The following is a 12,085-nucleotide window of genomic DNA, read 5'->3' on the forward strand; positions in this document are numbered from 1 at the left end:
CCCCAGAAACATCCCTCTCAACACAGTCTCCTAGTCCCCAGAAGCATCCCTCTCAACACAGTCTCCTAGTCCCCAGAAACATCCCTCTCAACACAGTCTCCTAGTCCCCAGAAACATCCCTCTCAACACAATCTCCTAGTCCCCAGAAACATCCCTCTCAACACAGTCTCCTAGTCCCCAGAAACATACCTCTCAACACACGGAATAGCAAGACATTTTACTGCAGAGATTTTCAAAGTAATCGTGATCTTAAATGTGAGATCAAGATTACCATAACATCAGACTAGATTGTTTTTTTTTTTTTTTTTATGAAATCCAGGGAAGCACTAGTTTTCTCATTCCACACTATCCAGCCACGTCAGGGTGGCCTTTCATCTGGAACAGGTTTGATCTACCACTACCAGTACAGCATGTGATGAGGGAGAGAGAGAGAGAGAGAGAGAGAGAGAGAGAGAGAGAGAGAGGGAGAGAGAGAGAGAGATCCTGTTTGTTTACAGCACCTGACCTGAGGTGTTGTGATCCTCCTCTCTGCCTGAGGTCTCATGGAGGTCACTACACAAGCACTGCCAGGTGCACTCCTGAGTCTGGCACCTCAACACGCAGTGACAAGACAAAGCCAGGACAGACCACACAAGGCCAGATCAAATAAAACAAGATAGGCTAGGCTAAGATAATCATTTATTTGTCCCACTACGGAGACATTTGCATTGATAGATAGATAGATAGATAGATACTTTATTGATCCCCAAGGGGAAATTCAATTCAATTCATTGTTACAGTGGCACAAAGTGACAGCAAGGTATATAAAAAGCAGAACGTACTACACACAAACATACTGTACTACCACAAACAAAGCACTTGGGTTTCCCCACTGTTTCTCCAATGAGAAGATAATGTTATATTGAGTACTAGTACAGCCTTATAAAGCTTGGTTGACGTACATTTATAGTGCACTCAGTTAGACAGTTAAGACAGGAAGGAAGGACCTGTGTGGTTTCTTCTTCACACACACACACACACACACACACACACACACACACACACACACACAAACAGTGAAGCAGTCTGTCACCGAAGCAGCTGTGCAGTGCTGTCAGAGTGTGGGACTCAACAACATGGTCGCTTGATAGCTGCGCTATCCTCCTCCTCTCTCGCACCACCTCCACCGGAATCAGTGGGCATCCCAGGACAGCACTGACCTTCTAACCCACTATGTCACTTCCTGTCCCCAAAGCAGAGATGCTGCAAACCACCCCACAGAACATGACTGATGCCACTGTGGTCAAAATTATTCCAAGACAACTGGTGTGAGACTGCAGCTTTATTCACGATACCGGGAGCATGTTACTCACATGAAAGTCAAAGTAACAAGCCCACACATCTGTGGGCGAAGCCTGTTCTTATACCCTTAACACACACACACATGGAAAATCACTAGACACACTTTAGTGAGTCTTTAACCACCTGGTAATTATCAGAGATAAGAATGTTTACAAGAACTCCTCAACCATGTTTGTGTTTGTGTGCCATGGGTTCACCATGGGGTCACCTCCACATTCCTAAGGCCAGGATGGCAACTAGAGTTAATTATATGTAAGCTATAGTAAATGGTTAATACAATGGGAAACATATAAAATTTATCCCACATATTCCCCCCTGTGGAGCTATGAAGCTCCATTCCTATCGCATCGATATATGTATATTCATGATACAATAAACATAAGGTTAGACTTATTTTATAGTTCTATAATTTCCTCTTTCGTAATATCTAGTATTTCTCTGAATCTTTAGACTTTCCACTTGGCATGGGACCATGTCATTGTTGATAAACATTGAGGGCTGGTACATACAGTAGTCAATAGACCGCACAGAGAATCCTGAAAAGTTCTATAGGGAAACACTTAATACAGAAACACTCACACTTGAAAAGATTTTTCTTGGCATATCCAACATATTTCATTATTTCCTGTTAATGTTAATTTAGCATGGAAGGCTAACTCACAGACTTTATTATTATCACAAACTTCTTTCTTAAGGGATGATTAGATGAATAATAAGCAAAACAAACATCAACATCTTCTGTTTTCTCAGTTATTCAAAACCAAAAATAAAACCTAATCCTAGTCTTCAACAGCAGAGCTGACTTGGGTGTTTAGACCCTCCTCAGGTAACTGTCCAAATAAAATTAAACCAAAACAACAAACTTGTAACGTTTATCTAGCTAAACTGAGAAAGAATATTTTAATGTGATGCTAGTGATATTTTATTCATTCTCCCCAAAAGTCCATTCTTCAGTCTATTGCAAAATATGTTTGATAGATAGATAGATAGATAGATACTTTGTCAACCCTCTCTTGCAACCACGTGTTGGTTATGTTCAGTTCAGTTCATGTATGTTCTGGATTCTTCACCACTCTGAAATCCTTATGGCTGTACATGTAGGTGTAGATGTTAATTCTTCGAAAAGTCCTTTCCATTTGTCCTGGTTCCAGCGTTTTCTTCCTTTGCAATCCTTTGATGAGTTCCTAGGAGCCTGGCTTGGCTGGGTTTGTCCTTTGCAAACTTTGTGGAAGGGCCAACGCCACCTGATGAGAAACAAAAGACAGAGCAGCAATCAGTTCTCGCATGTAACCATTGTCCTATCTACATCTCTTAGGTTAGGTAACCTGGAGCCGGCAAGGGACGTCCGGTCAAAATCTCAAAAGTGCTAAACCCTGTAGATTTTGATGAACGGCCTCTAAGGTAGAAAAAAGCCAAAGGAAAAGCTGTCACCCAGCCCATCTCTGTTGACACTATAATTTTAGTCAATTTTGCTTTCAACATTGAATTAGCAACTGCACTTTGTGGTTGGTATGCACAATGGGTTCTAAAGCCAATTTACAATTTCTCTGATAGAATTTAAAAAGTTTTATTCACAAAATGTTATCTGAGGTTAGTTTCTTAGGGCCTCCCCATCTAGGTACCACATGTCTCATTAAACATCCAGGTCATTTTGAGAACATATCAACTATCACATATTCAAATCCTCTCCATTTGTTCAATTGAATGAAATACATTATAATATGCTCAACAGCCATTCAGGTGGTGGGTGATGTCCTTCCTTGACTCTCATTGTAGGTGCAACATTATATTTTAGACACATTAATACACCTTGCACAATACATGGTTGCTACTGTAGTGAATCCTGGTGCAAAATAGATTTTCTCTATTGTCTTTATCATAGCGTTAGAATTTGCATTGCCTAAGCCATGAGATAGGTTAGCAATAATGTGAACACAAGACCTCAGAAGAACTGGCCTGACTGTCAGGGCCACAGACCTGTCTGTGTACTTTCCATACAATTCTTCCATTTCCGTCTTTCCTTATTATTTGATGCTTTCTGGGCTTCCTTTAAAGCCTCTTCAGATGTAACAATATCTGGTATTTGTCAATTCAAAAAGAAATACATGTGCTTTGTTGTCTCAAAATTCAAAATTCAGGTGTTATTCTCTGCACTCCCCCCTGCGCGGCTCTCTTAGCTGCCGCGTCAGCTTTCCTATTGACCAAGCTGATAACATCTGTATTTGCAGTGTGGGTTGACAATTTACTACAGGCACATCATGAACAATTTTCTAGTTAAAATGACTATCAATATAAATGCAAACAGATTTGCCTTTTGTCAATTCCACCAGTTCAGCTGATTGGGCAGAGAAATATGGGAGGGAGTGAGATTCACTCTTATCAAATGATTCACTACAAAGTAACCAGTCCCTACCTCTCCGGACTCCAAACACTTAGATGATTCATTAACAAACAAGATTAGGTCAGGATTTGACAAAAGTGTTTCAGAAATGTCAAGGCTAGAATTAGTGCACATAGAAACAAATTCACAGTAATTACGCAAATCACCATCATCTTGTTGGTATAGAGTAGTTGGATTAAATGTTGTACAACATGCAAGGGTTATATGAGTAAGGGTTAATAACACATGCTGATATGTCAGGACACTAGCAGGTGTAAGATGCGTAGATTTTCTTGTAGAAGATATTTGTTTAAGCAATGAATATACTTCATGTGGGACTTTTGCAGTAAGTGGATGCAACAACACAATGTCAGCACAAGCTAACATCCCACTGGCAGCTGCTGTTACAAACTTCAGATAAGGAATCATTCAGGATCTAATTGTTTAGATAAGTAAAGCCACTGGTCTGTGCTGAGTCTGACCCTCATGCTGTTGACATACCACTGGGGACATAGTGAGGTGTTTCCACACAGAATGGTAGGTCATGATTAGGCAACCTCAGAGCTAGAGTTGACACTAATGATCTAAAAAGTTTTGTCACAATTGTCAGTCCAAGTCAGTTCGTCAGTCAATTTTTAACAGGTATTTGCATATGCTTGGAGTGGCTATACTCTCTGTTTAATTTAAAATCCAAGCAAGGGATTAGCCAATTATTCCTAGGAAGCACAACATTTGCTGCTTTGTCTTGGGTCTGGACAAGCAGTTATTGATGAGATGCAAAATGCATCTAGGGCCCAACAGCCAGGAGTTAGTATATCACCCAAATTACTTAACCCTCTCCTGACAGAGTTGCAACTTTTGTTTGGAGACTTCCAGTCTCACACTGGCCAGGAATGTAATATTGCCACAGTGTCAATTTGGCACACCTCAGTCGACGGATTTGCTGGTTAAACATTATTGACATAGGTGATAATAGCGCTTCATGACAGCAGAATTAATATAGAGAGGCAAGATACCAGAGCTTTGTTTGAAACGGGCGCTGACTCTGTATCTTTGTGGCAAATATGTCCTTTGAAAATAAACGCAAATCGAAACTAACAATAAGGATCCGCTCTAATTGTAATTTATGCAATTCTAGAACGATTACAGAGAAACATGTTGCATTTAGAGAGACTAGTGCTAGAGTTCATCACAATAACTCCTCTCTCATGTATTACTCTACATGTTTGCTCTATCCCCTGCTCAGCCTTTTTCAATAGTGGATATTGCGCCTTCGACGGATTATTTGATATTACAGTTAGTGGCTGAGCAATAGACAAGTAGAGAAGATCTGCTTTTTGTTAGGTAGAAGGAGTCACAAACTCCTCCTGTTGTGCAGAAGCTGTTCTCTGCAGAAAACAAAGATCTGTCTCTGTCTGCACAGGGATGACTTTTACCAATCACCATTTCTACAGAAATATGCCTCTCATGATAATAGGAAATAAACCAAGGTGTGTTGGACATGTGTCCAACCTTTGGCATTAACACACACCTTAAATAAATTAAAATACACATGTGTATAAGAATATTGAGTTTGCAAACAAATATGTCAGACCAGGTGACGGGTCTACTACATCTGCAGAGTAGCTTTACATGTAATTGCTAATTAGCCAGCTGTTTCAACAGTCTTAACTGTATGTCCTAAGTGGTACCATTGTTCTAAGTATTTTGGATCCAAGGTCTCATGAAAAGATTTCATCACAAAATGCAAGCACTCTGGAGTTTTCCTATCTCCTTGGACTCAGACGGGTCAAGTTAATACTACACTAGGCTGTGTGCATTTGTCCCCTATCAAAGTTATTTGAGTAAACAGACCTCTAAACCCACCCCATTATGTGTGAGTGAAATTGTAAGATGTCATTTACACATTAAATCCCAGTCCAGTAATTTTCCGGAGCAAACACTGCTGAGGAGGAATGTTTTTTAACTACATGTTGTTTATATTTAACTCCCCATGGGTTAAAACTCTGTCTGATGTTAACTGATCTGAAACTCCTATACCCTGCACTTCTCTTGTACTTTTCAGTATCATAAACTTACTATTATCCTTCTTCACTGTCATAACTAATCTCTGCTCCTTTATCATTCAACAAGAAAAAATATCCCCGTTAACAGAAAGAGAGAATCGGCTGAGTAGGCTGTGCTGTTGTTGTCAGAGTGAGTTGAGGAAACAGTTCAAGTTGTAAATCAGAAGTGTCACCATAGGGTCCCCTGTTCGGACCTCTCTGTCCCATTCAGCTTTGTCATGCTGAGACCAGACAGGAGTTGGAGAGTGCTGTTGTGACGGGTGATCCCAATACTCTTTCTGATTGTCTTTGTCACAGTGGCATACAAAGTGGTCTACTCCTCTGGTTAGCCCCCCTAGCCACATCCATGTTCTTCCTTCAAGCATATTGTTCAGTTCATTCAGAGCCACAGTACTCCAAGCAACAAGAACTCTTTAGTCCATAATATCCTCTGTAGAGCCTTTGCCTCTCTCTCTCTTCTGCACAGGTCTATCTTTCTTTCTGTTCTTTATCCTACTTTCTTTTCCTTCTCTACCATAGCCCTACATTCATTTAGCTTTTCTATGCTCCACACTATAGATAAAGGAAATGTCCCTTCACTTCACCTATTCCCTTTACCCACAAATCTCCCAACTCTACATTCAGACCCATACTTTCTCTACATGTCCCTTAAACATCCTATCCCTCTTGGTGGGTTAATGTCTTTACTCTACTACTCCCCATATCAGTGTCTCCTTAATATTTTTATTTTGCCAATTGCCTTACGCCTAAAATCAGAGCAAATCAAACAAAATGTGATGACAATCTTATCAGATACCCAAAGTTCAAAACACACAAAGTACAAAACACACAAACACCCAAAACACACAATGCGCAAAACACAAACACCCAAAACACACAATGCGCAGAACCGGTTGCACTGTCTACTCATAGACAGCACGGCCACTACCACTATATCTGGCAGGAAAATACGTATCATCCGCCTCAACCTTAGGCAGGATAACCCTCCACCTCCATCACAGGCAGGAAAACCTTCTACCTCTCTCTAGGTAGGAAATCCGGAAAACCCTCTACCTCTCTCTAGGTAGGAAAACCCTCTACCCCTATGTAGGTAGGAAAACCTTCTACCTCTGTTTACAGTAGGTAGGAAACCATGTATATACAACCACCCCATTTTACAAACTTAAACAAATGTAAAATCAGGGACTCACCACCAAGTTGTCTGTGACCACCAAACACGGGTGTTACCGTATCCGAGTCACAGGAGGATTCCCTCTGGCCAGGCTGGGTGCCGCTGAGCAGTATTGGTTGCTGATGACGGCCTTCTCCCAAGATCACAAAGAGATCTCCCTCCAGTCGACTTGGTTAGGGTCCTGCGCCTTTGGTCCTCCTCGCTATGTCTCAGAGATAGGTATCCCATCCTCGTCGCCAAATATGTGGTCAAAATTATTCCAAGACAACTGGTGTGAGACTGCAGCTTTATTCACGATACCGGGAGCATGTTACTCACATGAAAGTCAAAGTAACAAGCCCACACATCTGTGGGCGAAGCCTGTTCTTATACCCTTAACACACACACACATGGAAAATCACTAGACACACTTTAGTGAGTCTTTAACCACCTGGTAATTATCAGAGATAAGAATGTTTACAAGAACTCCTCAACCATGTTTGTGTTTGTGTGCCATGGGTTCACCATGGGGTCACCTCCACATTCCTAAGGCCAGGATGGCAACTAGAGTTAATTATATGTAAGCTATAGTAAATGGTTAATACAATGGGAAACATATAAAATTTATCCCACACCACAACAGTGTTAGAGTGTCCCCTATACTCCAACAGACCTGACCATCCTCAGCAGGTATAGCCTTATTTATAACGTGCAACAGTGTTAACTGACCAGTCCTCCCAGGTACACAATCTCAAAGTCCTTTCCTGGATGTTCATTGATAGCAGTTCCCTATAGTCCCTCGTCCTCATAACACTGCAACTGTAACACGTAGCCCTGAGGTGAGTTGTAAGCGAAGATAGAGATGAGAGGGACAGTCCCACTGATGAATGGTCAACATATAGATAGTTTGTGTGTGTGTGTGTGTGTGTGTGTGTGTGTGTGTGTGACTCTGTTTGGTTTGGTAGGGTATCATTATGCAATCTGATAATCTCATTAGTAAATCCTGAAGAATGTCATCCAGAGAGGTTATTAATTGTATAAGCCTTTAACACATGAGGTGCCTGTGAACACATAGGCAAAAGATAAGTCTAAATTAATCTCCCTGAAATGGTGCTGCTTTGACATTCTTTAAATTGTAGGTATTTTCACTAGTTTTCACCATACTAAGCTCAATCTGTTAAGGGGGAAGATGCGCTTTGATTCTACTGCAAAAGAGGCGTGATAAATGTGCATCGTTCAAATGACTCGTACGCAATTGCCACGAGGGGGCTAGTTGGTAAATTAAACTTTTAGGCTACCAAAGCCGGTCGGAAGAATCGCAAACACGTCCTTCTGCTGTGTGAACTGTATGAACTTGCCTTTAACATCTTCCATAACAGAAGCGACAGCGGCTGCTGCTTTCGATTCCTTGCTGCTTAAGTTTCGTTATCGTCACGTCACCGGCCAATAGCGTGCCAGGACTAGAGAAAGCCGTTTCTGATTGGAGCCAAAGATTCTGGCAATGAAACAGCGAAAGTAGATCTGCTGGTATCCAGCCTGAGCTGCCGGGCGAAATTCAAATTCCCCGGAAGTTCAGGCAGGGTTCACCCAGCCTATATTTTCACTGGAAATGGAAATAATATCTCTCTGTGCCTTTATTTTTGGGATTTTGCTTGAACATGTCCTTAATCAGTTTAAAAGTCTGATCTGACTAAAGAAGATATCTACAATATGTACATTTCAGTTGCTTCTGCAGTGTGGACTAACTTTCTAACTGTTGACACCAATTCCCGATACATTTTGTGTGTGTATTTGTGAGTGCTGTCAGACGTAACTGCTTCCAGCCTGTTCATTTCAACTCCCTCAACAATAACCGCAGCCCCCTTCTCCTTCACAAAGGTAGGCCTACTGACACACTTCTACAGAGCTGTTACTCAAAGGCCAATTTCAGCGGTTCCAATTTGAACCACTGACCCAATTATTGTCCAGGTTCAAGACCTCCGAGGACAGACGATTGTGTGTATGATATTGGAAGGACACAATTCACTTTTCAATTCCTTGTCCTGTTTTTTTCCCCCATTCTGACCTGTCTTGGGCTTTCATCTGTGCTACTTATTTTCTTTGTCATTGGAGTCTTTGCTGTTGGGACACTTTGTGCAGAAATATATTTTCAAATGTTTTTCCTTAGGATTTTAACAACTGTTGGGAGAATGAAAATGATGATGGCAAATGGAAAGACAGTTAAATAACACATGAAATATTTTTACTGTCCTTTTGATTGTGCCATAATGAGATCAAATGACATTTGAAGCGTTTCAGAGCAACTGAATATCGGTAACCTTTTCTTTCCAGATGCTGCATGTCCAATACGGTTAATTTTGCTTTTCCACTTTACTCCGAGAATTCTGGAATCCAGTTATGCAAGGGAAGACCGAGACATTTCCAGTCCTTGGAATGTTCGGATAATTGAGCACATTTGTCCCAGGCCACACTGAAGTCTTGGCTTCTTAGTACTGTAGGTGGAACCTTTCCATGCAAATATGACCTACAGACAGATAGAAATCAATGCAGATATCTGTGAGAGGTTTCTTGATAGCCATCAACCCAGATGTATCACATTATTATCTATCTGGGTTTGATTTACCCCCTGGAACTTCCACAAAAGAATGACATCATGACATCTGGGTGCTTATTTATTTTCAGGTTTTATGACTGATTGAGAATTCCAGCTCAAGTAGTTCTAGTTCATTTAGAAAGGAATTACAAAACACCAAAGTTCAGCTGTGTGCATAATATATGTCTTGATTAAGGCAACATAAATATATGACTGAACTGTTTGTTCTCTCACCAGGAGGACATTCTGTAGAGAATGAGCAGAAAGGGTTCTGACTGTGACAGAGTCAAATCAATTCATTGTGAAATTGTGAATTTATTACTTCCCATCGAGGACATGAACAGTGTTCTACTACATCAGGCCCAGACAACAGATAAGTTTGGTTCATAAACAGGACGTGGTTGGCTACAACTTCCTCTGAGTATTAACAAAATAAATAGCAATGCAGTAGCAGTAGGAGTGTCTAGGAGGAGAAATGGGAACAAAATGAGGTTTAGATACGTGACTTATGGCCATACTCAATCTGTGAGACACTGCTGTGGTAATGCAGTAGTGCATGTCTCTGACAAACCACAGTGTCTGCATAGACTCTACACCCACCGCATCAGTATAGAGACACCTACAGTTGTCACGTCGAGCTGGCCTCTATTATTTTCCACAGTGCTGTTCTCAGCTCATTTAGATGACTTCATAAGGCTAAATGGTCAACAACGTACTCCTCTCAGCAGCAAGCATGAACAAAACGGTATGTTCTCATTGATCTTTTCTACATCTAATATCAAATGATTTCTACAAGGTCACACAAAAGATAAACATTTAGAACACTGTAAGATGAATGGGATGTGTTTAAACTGCAGTGTATTTAGTGTTTCATTTTTCATCAATATGCGGGATTTGAAACTACATTTGTGTAATTTTCCCTCTCTGTCCAAAAAAGAAAAGATTGAGAATATCATCAGGTGATTTTGCATTCATACCTCTTAGTGCATCGTTTCCCAACCTTGGGGTCGGGACCCCCTGTGGGGTCGGCTGAGATATTGGGTATCTTAAAATGGACCTGTACATTACATGAGAATACATGAAATAAAAATTAATTAATTAATTAAAAACTAATATGGATCCTTCATAACAATATAGCTGCATGAAATAAATGTCGACACATGAGATCTTTGATCATGCTTAAAAATCAAAGTACCGCTCTCAACTACATGTTACAGCCGAGATGAGATGTGCACTCTCACAACATGTTGTGAATGGTTGGGGTCGCCAACATCGAAATAGGGTCACCTGCCAAAAAAGATTGGGAACCCCTGTCTTAGTGCTTAGTAAATACTGATTACTTGTTGTCTGTCTTCACTTTGACTTTCCATAATTGTTTTGTAGTAAACGCATTCTCGAATCAAGTTCATATTCAGCAGCCTATGTTCAGCAGCCTGTGTTAAGACTGACAGACAATAGAAATTACGATCTGAAACGGGCTCACGTAGTTGCACTTCCTTAGACTTTTGAGTATTCATTAAAAACATTGAGTCAAGTTTTCAATTTAGGCTCAAAAAATCATTACCTGTACCTATACTACTTTGAGGAGGGTGTCCGCAGACAAACTGAAGTATTCTTTACCTTTGTAAATGTAAAAAAACCAAACTAATCTCATTATGCGTCTATTGATAGTAGGCTAGGGGGTAGCAAATGGAGGCACAAAGGTGAAGAATTTAGAATTTAGATGTTAAGGGGAGGGACTGGCTAATAGTTCATATTGGTCATTGAGGTTGCAAATGGAGTCAGATGCCATGAGCCTCCATTTCCTGATTTTTTGTTTCTCAAATATGACTGCAAGGATGATGTGGGGTCGTCCAATGATCTTGACCCATATAATTAGTCTGTTGAGAGGGCCTTTGTTCAACTCAACAATGAAGCAGTTGTGAAGCAGAAAGTAGAAAGTAGAATTGATTTCTTGATTCCTCAGCTGTCAGCTTATGGAGGAAGTACATACTGTATGTTGCTGACATTTCCTGAAGATATGGTCGGTGTTGTTTTTAAATGTCAGCTCATCGGCAGTGATTGTGCCAAGGTACACTCTTCCACTCTTTCTATGGTTTGCCCATCTATTTGAGGAGCAGGGGGGCTGGTGGTAGAGTTCCTGGGTGCTGGTTAAAGTTCAAGTTTTGTGAAAGAATAGAATATCTGCTACCTCATTAGTACTAATCTTGGTCATTATGTTATGAGGGTCCCCTGTCAGTACTTGGCCCAGGCTGACTGATATGGTATTGGTGCGCAAATTAACTGACTGATTTACGAGCTTGCACCGGAATGACTGTTCGGCTCTGTGTCATTTCTCACTTCATCATACAGTAACAGTAGGCTTGTGGCCATGTGGTAAACACTGAAGAGGAGGCTCTCACAGTGCACTATAAAAAATGAGAAGTTGGGACTGTCCAATTTATCAAACCATATTACGTTACAATGGCATGAAACGATTTTGTTAACAAAACATTAAATTAAACAAAATCATGTGTTTCTTTCAAACACAATGTTATTTCGTTGAACTGACATAT

The 12,085-nt window shown here is 40.7% G+C and overlaps 1 long non-coding RNA gene across 1 annotated transcript; it reads right to left on the reverse strand.

The window, feature by feature from the left end:
* Positions 1 to 1,306: 1,306 nt before the first annotated feature.
* Positions 1,307 to 7,565, reverse strand: LOC134068471 (uncharacterized). Its single transcript, XR_009936713.1, has 2 exons — positions 6,978 to 7,565; positions 1,307 to 2,585 (listed from the first exon to the last, which is right to left on the reverse strand). It is a non-coding gene; the product is annotated as an uncharacterized LOC134068471 (long non-coding RNA).
* Between the last annotated feature and the right edge of the window lie 4,520 nt (positions 7,566 to 12,085).

This window comes from Sardina pilchardus, chromosome 2 (assembly GCF_963854185.1).
Source record: "Sardina pilchardus chromosome 2, fSarPil1.1, whole genome shotgun sequence".
Taxonomy (NCBI): Eukaryota; Metazoa; Chordata; class Actinopteri; order Clupeiformes; family Clupeidae; genus Sardina; species Sardina pilchardus.